Below are 16,048 nucleotides of genomic sequence, written 5' to 3' on the forward strand. Positions count from 1 at the left end.
TATCTTGCAGTTCGGATCTTAGCCCTTCTCAGCAGATCTTGTCTTCAGGGGATCTTCTTCCAGAGATGATGGAGAGCGAAACGCCTCCCCCTGCCATACCACCTCATGAGGCGGGCAACCCCGAGGTGTCGTCGCGGAGGGTTTCTCCTGATCCGGCAAGGCCAGAAGGTAATCCTATGGCCACCCGAAGTCCTCAGTATCCGTCTTTTGAAGAGGGCAATCGAAAGAGTCCGGCACCATCTGGTGTACGGTCGGACGTACTGAGGGATCTGCTAGAGCAAGCGGCTATCTCAGAAGAGCACCGCATGTTGATTGGTACAGTGATTGAAAGGATTTCGTCCGCCGAAAGCGGGTTGCATGAAGCCTTTATGAGTCTACTGACGGGTTTTGAGGTACGCAAAATGATGTACATTTTTGACAGTACCGCACATTTTTAGATGTGCCATGTGTAGATAGTAGCCCCTGAGACTCTGGGTGCTGTCAAAGACGACGGCGCACAGAGGATCATAGTCCCAGGAATAATCGTGCTGCCTTAATATGCAGGTGGCGGAGGGTCCGGTGGCCAGCCGGACTAATGAGTTTGCCGAGCTAAAGCGGCAGCTTGACGTGGCAGATGCCGACATCGTACTTGTCAACAAGGGGCTTGATGAGGCACAAGGTATGCGATTCCTCCGGCGACACATGGAAGAGGAGCATGATGCCAGTATCTATAACATGTGTGTGAATGCAGATGGAGTTGCGGCCATGGAGAACCTTCGGGTGGAACTTTCCCGAGCCAAATAACAAGCCAGGAAAAGCGATGCGGCTGCCCTAAAGGCAATTAAGGAGCTGAAAGCCGAACAGGCTGCTCACTGCCAAAGCAAGGAGGAGATAGCCAGGATGGCTGTGGAATTGAAGAATGCCGCTGACTGTTACAAGCTTCTTGAAAATGAAGATCGAGCGAAGAGGACAGACCTGGACAAGGCCACGATGGTGACCAAAGACACCCGCTCTGCAATGAGAGTGATGAATGAGGAGCTGCGTCAAGCCGGGGATATCGTGGCTGGGAAGCCCTTTATGCTGCGGATGAAGTTTGGAGATCCTAGGTACGCCCCTTTGGACTGGCTGTGGAGTTCTGCGGACGCATATCTAGACTTAGCGGCGAGTGCTGCCGATGCGACCGAATACTTCCGAGATCAAAAAGATCCCGAAGTGGAAAAGCTGTTCTGGTCACAATTTAACGTTCCAGAGCGTCCACTTCCATTGACTGATCGGTTGGCAGAATGGGCCGAGCTGAATAGGTTGTCCGGACTCGCCATGAGGTCTGTTGTGGATCATCTGTGTCTGGAAAGGCCAAAGCCGAACAGTTATTTTAGTTTGGTGCAGTAGTTCCTTGGTGCAATGCCGCACATCAACGCGATGAAGAGGTCGGCGTGCGTAGAGGGTGCGCGGATGGCCCTTGCCGTGCGAAGACATATTGGGCGGAGATGGAGGCCACCGCCATTGCAGCCCAAGATTCGGACGAGAGCCGAGTACCAGCCGAGCACTACTTTCGAGAAGTTCTTGAGGGCGCTCATTCAATAGAAGCGCAGTGCTCGAAGAATATTATGTTCTAATGACATGTATTCCCATTGAAAAACAATGTTTTACTGAATTGTAAATGCTATTTTATACTTGTGCCTGAAAGAATTATAATACCTCCTGTGCGGCCGTTTATGTATATATGTATATAACCTGAAAGATGGCAGTCGTCGGCTTCAGCCCCCACGCATATAATGCGGGGGTGCTCGCAGAAGATGCATGTTCACACTTGATCCAACGTCTTGGTCCATTAAGGAGGTGATAGCGCAGCGAACTAGGCAATTGGACTATAATGCTTTAACACTTTCACTTAGCCAGAGGAGTTTCACAGTGGGGCTACTATATAGCCCCTGGTGGCTCCGCGCTCATACGAATTTGGGGCGCGTACATGCCTGGCCGCGAAATGGCCCTTCGTTAAGACGGAGGAATCCCGAAGATTCCGCTAGGTCATTGAGTGGTTGACCAGTCTCACGCTATATCATGACAGCCAGTTTTCGGCTTTCTCTACTGAGGTGCTCGTCCGGATGAACCAGGGCACAATCGCAGTAGTTCTCCTGGTGCCGCCTTAGCCAATAGAGCGGAACATAAGGCAGCAAAACACAGGAGCCGGGCAAACCCAACATTTGACCAAAGACATGATTCGGAGCTGATGCATATAGCCAAACTCGCGACACCGAACACTCCCTAAGGTATTCGGTCTTTATGATGTAAACCGGGCTAAATAGTGCCCTTTGTAATAAGCCCCTGGTGTCCAGGTACGTGCAATATTCTGACATGGCCACATGCCAATACGTTAGCATCCTTCTCAATTGTATTGAGAATCCGGGGGATGTGTATCAACAAGAGACAGTAAAAAAGGTTTACGCAGGGTCTTAATCTAAAAAGAATCCTTGGAACGGGTCCCTGCTGCACGTCTGCGCCTGCGTCTCCATTGTGTCGTATCCTGGACGGGTGTAGCACGATGGTCATCTGTAAAAGAGAGGAACTTAGCTGAAAAGTTGTCGTGCAAAAGGTAGGTTATACTAAGTAAACCATGTACAGTTCAAGATGAGTAAAGTTGAGCCTAATTGCCACTTGTTTACACGCGTTGAGCCCCTTGCATTGTTATAGGGGTATAGCCATCAAACCTGTATCAATTATATATAGCTACACCGGACTCGTCTAACCGTGTCTGTGGTCTTAATGACCTGTCAGATGCTCTAGTTGGTGAGGATGTTTAGTGTGCGGCTGCCAAGGCAGCCACACGGTCTTCCGCGCGCAAGGAGCGCTCAATATTTCCATGTATTGTAATGATGCCACGTGGACCGGGCATCTTAAGCATGAGGGAAGCGTAATGCGGTATTGCGTTAAAGCGAGCGAAAGCTTCGCGCCCGAGTAGTGCTTGATAGCCACTTTGGAACGGAGCGATGTGGAAGGTTAACTTTTCGCTACGGAAGTTATCGGGAAAGCCGAATATAACCTCTAGTAGCAGGGAGCCCGTGCAATGGGCTTCTGGGCCTGGCGTTACTCCTTTAAAGGTAGTATTGCTATGGCTGATTTTTGTTGGGTCTATCCCCATTTTGTGGACTGTGTCCTAATATATCAGGTTTAAACTACTGCCGTCGTCCATCAGGGCTCGTGTTAAGTGGTATCCGTCAATTATCGGGTCTAACACCAAGGTAGCCCATCCTGCATGCTGGATACTTGCCGAGTAATCCCGATGGTCAAAGGTGATCGGTTTGGATGACCAGTGACAGAACTCCGCGGTGATAGGCCCTGGGGCATGTGTCTCTAGGAGTGCCGCTTTGTTCCTCCCCTTCATCACGTGTAACACGTTTACTGTTTTGACTTCTGGTGGGAATTTCTTCTGTTCCCCAGTGCTTTGCTTGCAAGGCTCGTCCTTGTCTTCGCTTGGTGTATCCTGCCCCTTGTGTTCGGCGTTGAGTTTGTCGGACTGCTTGAAGACCCAACATTCTCTATGGGTATGATTTGCAGGTTTATCGAGGGTGCTGTGGATCTGACATAGTTTGTCCAGAATCTTGTTCAGGCTAGACAGTTCATCTCTGTTGCCTTCGGAGGGCAGCTTTTGCTGACTTGGTTGAGAGCTTCTAAATCTGGCGTTTACCGCCATGCTCTTCGGAGTGTCTTCTTTATTCCTGTAACGCCCTCGATGCGGCTATATCTCCCACGTGTCGAGGCACGACTTAGAGGCATAACCGCATTGAAAGCAATGTCGCAAGTTAGGCAATCTTCACAACATCCCATGTAAAATATGTAATAAAAGGGGAGATACATAGTTGGCTTACACTCGCCATGTCAAACAAAGTACATAAATAGCATTACAACATTCAAACACTCATGGCCCGGCTACGGCACCAAAATAAAAGACAAACCCAACATGCGACACGGTCCCGATCACCCCAACTGGGCACCACTACTGATCATCAGGGAAACACACATAGTATCGGCGTGAGTCCTCGTCGAACTCCCACTTGAGCTCAAGCGCGTCATCTGGAGCGGAATCATCAGGCCCTGCATCTGGTTTGGAAGTAATCTGTGAGCCACAGGGACTCAGCAATCTCGCACCCTCGCGATCAAGACTATTTAAGCTTATGGGTAAGGCAAGGTAAATATGTGGAGCTGCAGCAAGCGACTAGCATATATGGTGGCTAACTTGTTCGCAAAAGAGAGCTATAAGAGGAGGCAAAGCGCGAACGATAAACTAGAGAGCAACCTGCGGCAAGCATTACTCCAACACCGTGTTCGCTTCCCGGACTCCGCCGAGAAGAGACCATCATGGTAACTCACACTGTTGATTCATTTTAATTAAGTTAAGGTTCAAGTTATCTACAACCGGACATTAACAAATTCCCATCTGCCCATAACCATGGGCACGGCTTTCGAATGTTCAAATCCCTGTAGGGGAGTCCCAACTTAGCCCATGACAAGCTCTCACGGTCAACGAAGGAATATACCTCCTCCCGAGACATTCCGATCAGACTCGGTATCCCGGTTATTCAAGACACTTCGACAAGTTAAAACAAATCCAGCAACACCGCCTAGATGTGCCGACAAATCCCGATAGGAGCTGCACATATCTCGTTCTTAGGGCACACTCATATGAGACTAGCTACGAGTAAAACCAACCCTCAAGTTGCCCCGAGGTGGCCCCGCAGGCAGCTCAGTCGGACCAACACTCAGAGGAGCACTGGCCCTTGGGGGTTAAATAAGATGACCCTCGGGCTCCGAAAACCCAAGGGAAAAAGAGGCTAGGTGGCAAATGGTAAAACCAAGGTTGGGCATTGCTGGAAAAGCTTTAATCAATGCGAACTATCAAGGGGTTCTCATTATCACCCAACCGCGTAAGGAACGCAAAAATCCGGGAACATAACACCGATATGACGAAAACTAAGGCGGCAAGAGTGGAACAAAACACTAGGCGAGAGGCTGAGCCTTCCACCCTTTACCAAGTATATAGATGCATTAAGATAATAAGGCAATATAATGATATCCCAACAAGTAAATAATATTCCAACAAGGAACGGTCTCCAATCTTCACCTGCAACTAGCAACGCTATAAGAGGGGCTGAGCAAAGCCGTAACATAGCCAATCAACGGTTTGCTAGGACATGGTGGGTTAGAGGTTTGACATGGCAATTTGGGAGACATGATAAGCAAGTGGTAGGCATCGTAGCATAGGCATAGCAAAAGAGCGAGCATCTAGCAAAGCAAAGATAGTAGTGATTTCGAGGGTATGATCATCTTGCCTGCAAAGTTGTCAGAGTTGACTGGATCCTCGAAAGCAAACTCAACGGGCTCCTTGTTAGCGAACTCGTCTCCCGGCTCTACCCAAACAAGACAAACAAACAACAAGGACACGATCAACCACATGCAAGGCTCAAACAATATGATGCAAAGATGGTATGCTATGCGGGATGCAATATGTGATGCATATGCAAGATTTGACAAGGAATGACTGAACCTGGCCTCAACTTGGAATTCCAAGTGTGCCACTGGAAAGGTGAGATGAAATCGCTTGAAAACGATATAAAGAACACCAGAATCGGAGTTACGGTTTGGAAATGGCAAGCAAATCAAATATGGCACCGGTCTGCGATATACAGCAAGTAGCCATCTAAATGCAACAAGATGAACATGCTACAACACTCAAACATGGCAACAAAATACATGGAAGGGATCCACTCATGATGCTTAACAAAAGACTAGCACTGAGCTACAGCCAAATCATTCATTAACAGGTTCAAACAAGCATGGCAAAAATGCATTTGGTAAACAGATTTCAGACTTAGTGCAATTAACACTTGGCTGGAATTTCAGATCAGATAGCACCCTTTGTAGCATGAAAACTATGTGCTACAGGGCCTGAACATGGCAAAGTAAAGCATGGCATGGAGCTAATAAAAGATCTTAACAAAAGTCCCTTAGTGACCTTGAGCCAAAAGGGATCAGAAAATACATTTGCAAGCATGCGAACATGGCAAAAACATAATCAGTTCTCAGACTTAGTGAAAACTGGAGCATGCTGAAACAGATATCAAGTAGGCATGTTTACAAGCTCGATGCACTCACTACAGATCAAGTCATGACAAACTAAGCATACACCCATCAATAATACACAAAATACAAGCTAGACATGGCGGGAACAATAACATAGCATGCACGAATCAACTACAACATCCTCGGCAAAATTGCTAACAAGTAGACAATCTGCCCAGATTCACGAAATAGCAAACATAGAGCTCGATTGACTCAAGCTAGGGTGCTCCATAATTGCAAACAAAGACATGGGTGGATATAGCACTACAAGATTAACAAAACATCCTTACTGATCATCCTCAAAAGAGGCACGGATCACTAGGAAACAACAAAAACATATGGCATATTGAGATAAACAGATCAAGGACTTGGTGAAAATGCTAAGTCCCTGAAATCAGCATTAACGAATGCACCACTTTGCAAGCTTGTGCTAGTCACCACACACATCACAAAAATACATTGATTGCACCTATGGATAGATGGCAAAACATATAACAAAACTCATGAAGAGCTCAGGGGCATATCATGCACACAATAATCATGGCAAAAAAGACAAATATCTAATTGGAGCAGCAGATCTGACAATTATCTCAAATAGCACTCTTCTAACAGCATTTCGGGCATCAATATGAACTCAAATGAAAATGATGCAATGAGATGAAATGATGTGCTCTCTGAGACGAACATTTTGATATGCTATATGCCCAAAATGGAGCTACGGATGCAAAGTTACGATGCGATGAACAAGGGCAAAATATTAGGGTTTCAGACAAAAAGTCAACCCGATCCCGATCTGGATCTGGAGGTGTACTGTAGCGGCGGCGCGTTCCACGAGGTTCGACGGGGAGGTCCTGTTCGCCAGAGAAGAAGCAAGGCCGGCAGGGGAGCGGTCGCCGGGCCGGCTGGATCCAAGCGGAGGGCGGCGGGCGGCGTGGAAGGAGAGGGCGGCGCGGGGCGGCGCTGCCGCGGACGTCGCCGGCGAGGTCCGGCCGGCGAGAGGACTTCACGGTGGCGGCCGGCAATGGCGGCGCGGCGGCCAGTCGGGAGGGGAGGCGCCAGGCATGGAGAAGACGGGAGGCGGCGCGGTCGGAGGAGAGCCGGGCCGCGGGGGCCGGATCTGGGCCCGTCGGGCCGCGGCGGCGCGCGAGTCGACGGCGGTGACGTGGCGGCGCGGGAGTGGTTAGCGGCGACGGGCGGATGTGTCCGGCCCGATTCGGACACGTCCGGCGGCGAGGGGAGCCGGTTTTTAGGGTTTGGACGAAGGTGATCCGGAATTTCGAGGAGGTGGTCTATATATAGAGGTAGAGGGAGCTAGGAGTGTCCAAATGAGGTGCGGTTTTCGGTCACGCGATCATGATCGAACGCTCTAGATGATGGAGAGGGTTATGGTGGGTTTTGGGCCAAATTGGAGAGGTTGGGCTGCAACACACACGAGGCCTTTTTGGTCCCTCGGTTAACCGTTGGAGCATCAAACGAAGTCCAAATGGTACGAAACTTGACAGGCGGTCTACCGGTAGTGAACCAAGGCCGCTTGGCAAGTCTCGGTCCAATCCGGAAATGTTTAATCCCCACACACGAAAGAAAGGTAGAAATAACCACCGGAGGAGAACGAAGCGCCGGAATGCAAAACGGACAACAGGGAAAATGCTCGAATGCATCAAATGAACACGTATGCAAATGCAATGCACATGATGGCATGATATGAGATGCATGACAACGATATCGCACACGGAGACGAAACCCGAACCCGAGAAAATAGAATAACTTAAGGCCGGAAACGGCAAGAGTTGGATTACATATTAGGTAAATCATATCCGGGGTGTTACAATTCTGGTGCTTGTTTTTGCTGCGTCGTGACTTCCCGTTTCCGTCCCTGACTTCGGATGTACTTGGGTTGCTGGTGCTGCATCGGGCTAACCAGCTGTCCTCGCCCGTGCAAAAGCGGGTCATGAGGCTTGTTAATGCTGCCATTGTTCTCGGCTTTTCTTAGCCGAGGTGTCTGGCAAGCCATTCGTCTCGAACGCTATGCTTGAAATCCGCTAAGGCTTCGACGTCCGGACAGTCGACTATTTGGTTCTTTTTAGTGAGAAACCTGTTCCAAAGCTTTCGGGCTGACTCTCCGAGCTGTTGAGTTATATGACTTAAATCGCCTGCATCCGGTGGTCGGACATAGGTCCCTTGAAAATTTGCCTGAAAAGCGTCTTCGAGCTCTTCCCAGCTTCCAATGGAGTTTTCGGGGAGGCTTTTAAGCCAGTGCCGAGCTGGCCCTTTGAGCTTGAGCGGTAAGTACTTGATGGCATGGAGATCGTCTCCTCGAGCCATGTGGATATGGAGAATGTAGTCCTCAATCTAGACCCCAGGGTATGTCGTTCCGTCGTACGCCTCTATGTTTATGGGTTTGAATCCCTCTAGAAATTCATGGTCCAGCACCTCATCGTTGAAACATAGGGGGTGTGCGGCACCCCTGTATTTGGCTGTACCGTGGTGTTCGGATTTTTGTTGTGTTGCATTGCATGCTGGAGCACGCTTGCTTGGCTCGTAGATGGATCTGGTTGTGCCGTCCTTTTGATGCGAGCCCTCATGTGGATCGCGTACTGGCTTGTGTGCGGTGTCGTTTGCCACTCTATGTTGGCCACGAGTTCGTCTACCCGACCGAATGGCTGTTTTGTTTTTTGATTGTGGGGGATCTAAGGCCTCCTCATCGAATTCAGGTAGCAGCTTTCGCTTCGGGTAGCTCTTTGTGTGGCAACTACCGCCGTACTTTGCTGCAGTGTTGAGTACTTCACTCCATCTAATTCTGAGTGTGTCTTGTGCAGCCCTGAGCCTTTGCTTCTGCTTTTTCAGACTCCTCACAGTGGCAACAAGCCTTTGATGGGTATTTTGTTGCTCCGGGTGCCTGTCCGGTGTGATGTCATCCGGACTGTTATCTTCGCCGGAGTCGGGTTGTTCGGTTTGATTCTCCGTGTTGCCGTGGTCGGACGGTGGTTCAATGCCGTGTTTGTCGTCCGCTGGCTCACCCTGCTCTATCGCTGGGTCTATATGATCACTCATTCTGCCGAGGCGGGATTTGGAGCGGCGCTTACGCTGCCGCTCTGACTGCTTCTCGCGGGAATGATCCTTTGCTGCGTCCTTCCGTTCCTCGTCGTCATTTTCTTTGGGTGTGACATCATATGATGAAGTGGGCGTCTAGTGCCCTGTGGGCAGTGGCTCCTGTTCGTCTCCTGCATCGTCGTCCATACCGTCGATGTCTTAGGAATCGAAGGCGAGCATGTTGGTAAAATCATCGACAGTGGCTACTAAGTGGGTGGTGGGTGGGCGGCGAAATTCTTCTTCGTTCGCATCCTGATCTGGCCGGCCATAGTTCGGCCAGGACTCTCCTGACAAGGAGAGAGACTTTAGTGAGTTCAGTATGTCGCCGAAGGGCGAGTGCTGAAGGATATCTGCGAAGGTGAACTCCATGATAGGCGCCCAGTTGGATTCGATAGGCACGGGTGCAGGCGGTTCGGAGTCCGTGGCCGGGGAAGAATCCGGTAGTTCGGCGTCACGGCTCCCATGAAGGGTAAGGTCGATACTCGGCTCGATCGCCGCTGAGAATGCGGACTCCGTGGCGGGGTCTATCCACCCGTCCATGGATGGCGCAATTGGCTCCGAATTGAGGGTCAGAGCGGTTGCCGGTGCGGTCTCCTGAACACTGTCCGGTGGTAGAGCTAAATCATGCTCATCGTGACCGTGCGGCGCACTCGGCAGGGGCTTGAATCCATCGAAGATCAAGTCTCCGCGGATGTCGGCCGTGTAGTTTAAGCTTCCAAACCTGACCTGGTGGCCAGGGGCGTAACTCTCGATCTGCTCTAGATGGCCAAGCGAGTTGGCCCGCAGTGCAGAGCCGCCGGATACAAAGATCTGTCCGAGGAGAAAAGTCTCACCCCAGCCTGCATCGCTGTTGATGATTAAAGGAGCCATCCAGCCTAATGATGACGACACAAAGGAACTCTCAATGAAAGCACCAATGTCGGTGTCAAAACCGGTGGATCTCGGGTAGGGGGTCCTGAACTGTGTGTCTAGGCGGATGGTAACAGGAGGCGGGGGACACGATGTTTACCCAGGTTCGGGCCCTCTTGATGGAGGTAATACCCTACGTCCTGCTTGATTGTTCTTGATAATATGAGTAGTACAAGAGTTGATCTACCACGAGATCGAAGAGGCTAAACCCTAGAAGCTAGCCTATGGTATGATTGTTTGTTGTGCTACGGACTAAACCCTCCGGTTTATATAGACACCGGAGGGGACTAGGGTTACACAGAGTCGGTTACAAGGAAGGAGATCTACATATCCGTATTGCCAAGCTTGCCTTCCACGCCAAGGAGAGTCCCATCCGGACACGGGACGAAGTCTTCAATCTTGTATCTTCATAGTCCAACAGTCCGGCCAAAGGATATAGTCCGGCTGTCCGGATACCTCCTAATCCAGGACTCCCTCAGCCTCTAACAGCAGGACCTACATGTGCAAGACCAAATTGTAAGAAACCTAAATATTAGAATGATTCCCGCAAATGTGCAATAATGTGCTATTAGCCAAAGGACCATGCTTGAACAAACATCGATGGTAAACCACAGTGTCTCCCATTGTTTCCCTGCAACACACATAAGGAAGATCTTGATCAGGTTAACTGAGAGTTGCCATACTATTAGTAGAATATGTATTGAGTACAGCCAAATTCGATTGGTGTCACATGCATAAGAATACAAAATTGTATCCATAGAAAATGAAAATCAAATTGCAGAACTAAACCAAACAGTTAAATGGACAACGGACCAAATGAACTAAAATAGTTAACTGAGCACGACACTGCAGAATAGAAACATGTACTAGAAGATAAGACAGTTAACAAAACAAAGAATGCTTGAGAACAATACTATGAAATGTAGCAATTGTTGGACCAAAGTGTTAACTGAACATTACATTTCAGAGGACCAAACTGATAACTAAACATCAGATTGCATTTTTTATACATTAATTGAGTTTCTGGGTATTTAATGTGCATACTTCAAATTTGAACTACAAGCACATGGTCCAGTGCGCCAAAGTTGGTTCAAAAATCACATGTGTGTCCTTGGGTGAATTTCTAGGTCCCATGCAAGAAATGGGAATCAAATTCAAACATTTGGGCGTCGTGGCTCGGCTGGAAAGATTGAGAAACTTGGTTTTTGAGTTCCTGTAAATCCAAACCATGCCTGAAAATCATGAAACTTGGCATGGTGTCATGACATGGCACCAACATGCTACGGTAATTTTTTTATCCGGATTGGGACAAGCTTTGGTGTAAGCTTCTTGCAAACCGGAGCTTCCCTCAAGAAGGCTCGTGGTTCCTAGAGGTAACGTGTCACCTCCGTGTGCGAAACGACATATGTACACTGCCTTCTCCCGCCTTAATTTTTTACACAGGCAAATTAGACCAAATAGAAGTATCGTGCTAAATTTTGGAATTATTTCGGGTTCGTTTGGCCCTTTTTATACATTAATTAAGTTTTGGGCATTTAATGTGCGTAATTCAAATTTGAACTACAAGCAGATGCTCCAGTGCACCAAAGTTGGTTGAAAAATCACATGTGTGTCCTTGGGGTGAATTTCTAAGTCCCATGCAAGAAATGGAAATGAAATTCAAACATCTGGGCGTCGTGGCTCGGCCGGAAAGAATGAGAAACTTGATTTTTTAATTCCTGTAAATCCAAAACACGCCTAAAAATCATGAAACTTGGCATAATGTCATGACATGGCACCAACATGTTGCGGTAATTTTTTTGGCCGAATTGGGACAAGATTTGGTGTAAGCTTCTTGCAAACCGGAGCTTCCCTCAAGAAGGCTCGTCGTTCCGAGAGGGAACGAGTCACCTCGTGTGCGAAATGACATACGTACATTGCCTTCTCCCACCTTAATTTTTTTTACAGAGGTAGATTAGACCAAATAGAAGTATCATGCTAAATTTTGGAATTAGTCCGGGTTTGTTTTGCCTTTTTATACATTAATTGAGTTTTTGGGCATTTAATGTGCATAATTCAAATTTCAACTACAAGCACATGCTCCAGTGCACCAAAGTTGGTTGAAAAATCACATGTGTGTCCTTGGGGTGAATTTCTAGGTCCCATGCAAGAAATGGGAATGAAATTCAAACATCTGGGCGTCGTGGCTCGGCCGGAAAGATTGAGAAACTTGGTTTTTTAATTCCTGGAAATCCCAAACACGCCTGAAAATCATGAAACTTGGCATGGTGCCATGACATGGCAGCAACATGTTGTGGTAATTTTTCTATCCGATTTGGGAAGGCGCACACATTAACAATAAACAAAGTCATTTTGGAACAAGTGTTGTCACGTTACAAGTCAGAAACACAAGTATTATTGAAATCGTGGGCGTTCTACTTATCAGTTACGTGCCGCCACATGTCCCCTTTTTTTATTAGCTAGGAGGTGTTGTGCGGGGTAGCTATTTGAGTACGGGAGGCATGCAATCAGACCCCTGCACGTGCTCTCAGGAGGAGAGCCCTTTGACCTCTACCCTCCGCGCACCTCCCTCCCAATGTCTCCATTAATGGTGCCCGAGCCCCTGTTCTACGGCGTGGCTATATGTCTCACTGGACTGGGATTTAAGAGAGAAAAATGAAAATCTGAAAAGAAAGTTTTGCACGGATCTTGACAATGGATAATAATTGTCTTACATATTTAGGAACATAATTAAAAAAATCTGCATGCGGCAACATTCGAAATACACAAGGGCAAAAGAAGAAAGAAGACAATCATCTGGCTCACTGATCTCTACTTTCTTGATGCTTTGCTGTAGGCCACGGGAGCTAGTTTCCGCGGCAAGCAGCGATGGGCTCTTTCTTGTCCTGCTGCTTGAGAGCATCCACGGATTCCTCCACCAGCCTTCTGCGCTCGATGCACAGCATGGCATTCTCGTCCATAAGTTTCTCAACGATGACGCTGATCCTCTTCAAAAGGGCAGTGGTCTCCTCCTACCGCTCCACACTTCTGATGATCTTAGCCCAAAGCAGGTCGCACTCGGCCAAGAGCTTCATATTGCTCTCATTTAGCTGTCGGATGACACCGGTACCTTTTCAAAGGAGGCTTTCATGTCATCCTGCAACCTCGCCTAGCTGAAGATCTGATCCATCTGGCTATGGATGATCGCATGCATGCGCCTGTAAGAGTCCTCGCTTACCCGCGAGACATTTTCCTAGGCCACCACGGCGTGGGAGGACATCTCTACGGCATTCGCGGCGCGACTGGACATCTCTTCTGCTTCCGTGGCGCGCCGGACCAGTCTGCTGCATCGACGGTGCTGCGGGACCTCCGTGCTGCTTCGGCGGCACGACGGGACCTCTGTTCTGCTATGGCTGCGTGGCAGGAAAAGCCGGTTGCATTCACGACAAGGCGGGACATCTCTTGTGCTTCCGCTTCCATGTTCGCATCTCTCGACCCAGAACTCACGCTGGCCATGGCAGACGCAAGGGAACGATGATGAATGACTTGTTTGTTTTTGTGGATGAGGAGTTGAGGAGGAATGTGAAGTCATCTTGGAGTAGTAGGATTTATAACCGAGTACTAATACGCTCCTAAGTGGGAAACCGTTTAGGTTTTGATCGGTGTGAACGGGTTTGCAATTTGGAATGTGACGGGATGCAGGCTCAAAATTTACTGATGGTTATAAGTGCGGCACTATTCCCGGAAGGCGTGACATGGGCACGTACACCTTCTCGGCCGCGTACATGGCGTTTGCACCATAAGGTGCATGGCAATAGGCAATGTCAGCACACGTCTTGTTCCAACAACCGTGCGCGCTCGCTATTACCATCGCACACGCTTTTTTAATTAGAATGTGTGTGCCCGCCTAGCGCACACACGTTGATCTATCTAACTGTTTCTGTTTGTTGTGGCTAATCGCAAACAGTTCATCCGTGTGAAGTGTATGCCATCAATCGCAGATAATTTGATCTGGCTGACCCGTTTCTGTTATGTTGCCTAATTGCAAACAGTTAATCCTTCCGAAGCGTATGCCCTCAATCGCACACACCTTTATCTAGCTTCCCATTTCTATTGTTCCTCCTCATCACAAACAGTTCATCTGAGTGAACCGTATGTTGTATATTGCACACGCCTTCATCTGGCTGCCCGTTTCTTTTGTTCCGCCTCATCGCAAACAGTTCATTGAACTGAACCGTATGCCCTGCATCGCACACGCAACTAAAATCTGAACCGTGTTTGATGGCTCTGCCATCGCAAACATTTTGCACCTTTTTACGGTTCTTTTACACCACCATTTGCGATTATTGCATCGCACACAGTTTCGTCGAAGGGTCTCTGGTCGTAGTGTCGCGTTAGCAGCATCCTACAGTAGTGACTGCATAATATCTTTCACATAACAAGCATCGAGGGTTTTAGGAGGTTCCCCATCTCCATGAGTACAAAGTACCACTATTTTTTGGTGTTTCGTGTTCCATATCCATAACTAAAGATAGAGAACAACTTAGAACAGGGAATAAAAACTACTTAGTGATAAAGCAAACAAGCACACATGAGAATATTCACCCCACGCTACTGCTCCTCGACAACGGCGCCAGAAAAAGGTCTTGATAACCCACAAGTATAGGGGTTCGTTTGGAGCCTTCTTAGATAAATAAGAGTGTCGAACCCAACGAGGAGCTAAAGGTAGAACAAATATTCCCTCAAGTTCTATCGACCACCGATACAACTCTACGCACACTTGACGTTTGCTTTACCAGAAACAAGTATGAAACTATTTAGCAAGGGTAAAACTACGAGTACTTTGCGAGAATAAAACTACAAATAAATTGCAAGGTAATAAAAGTGGATATCTTTTGTCAACAAGAAAGTCATTTGCCCCTAGGCAATCGATAACAAGTACCGGTAATCATTCTTGCAATTTTACATGAGGGAGAGGCATGAGCTAACATACTTTCTCTACTTGGATCATATGCACTTATGATTGGAAGTCTAGCAAGCATGTGCAACTACTAAAGATCATTAAGGTCATGAAACCCAACCATAACATTAAGTATCAAGTCATCTTTACTCCCATACGCCATAACCCACTTATCCACGTTTAGGCTGCTGTCACCCCCACAACAATGACAATAAGCAAACCATGAACATATTGCAACACCCTACAGCAGGGGTCCCTCACGTTTTTGCCAGACGGAGGGCACCGTAGGGCAACACCATAAATAAAATATACAATCATACCAACCAAGATCAGAATTAACCAACAGGACAAAACAGACCTACTCAAACATCATAGGATAACCAAATATCATTGGGAAATAATATATGAGTTGAGCACCATGTTTAAGTAGAGATTACAGCGGGGGGAAGAGGTGTTACACCGCTGCATAAAGGGGGAGAGAGTTGGTGTTGACGGTAGCAAGATTGTTGATGTAGATCGCTGTCACGATCCTTGCCCCGGCGGCACTCCGGCACCACTGGCAGAGAGGGGGAGAGAGCCCCCTCCTTCTTCTTCTTCCTTGGCCTCCCCCTAGATGGGAGGAGAGTTCCCCCTTTGGTAGATGGCCTCCATGGCGGCGGAGGGGCGGGAGCCCCTCTAATATTGGATCTCCCTCTTTGTTCTCTTCTGTTTCGCACTCCCCAGATCTGGCCGAAAACCGTTTCTTATATTCCGGGAGACCCATAACTCCGATTGCGCTGAGATTTTAACACGTTTTTTTCGGATATAAGCTTCCTTGCGCCCGAAGTAGATCTCCAACCGACGTACGAGGTGAGCACAACCCACCACCACGAGCCAGGATCCTTAGGCATGCCCTTCTGTCTTGTGGGCTGTGTGGGCCTCTGTTTGCGGTGATTCCAACTCCCAAAAATCACATATATTCCAAAATAATTCTCCGTAGAATTTTATTGCATTTGGACTTCGTTTGATATGGAT

Source organism: Triticum dicoccoides, chromosome 2A, assembly GCF_002162155.2.
Source record: "Triticum dicoccoides isolate Atlit2015 ecotype Zavitan chromosome 2A, WEW_v2.0, whole genome shotgun sequence".
Taxonomy (NCBI): Eukaryota; Viridiplantae; Streptophyta; class Magnoliopsida; order Poales; family Poaceae; genus Triticum; species Triticum dicoccoides.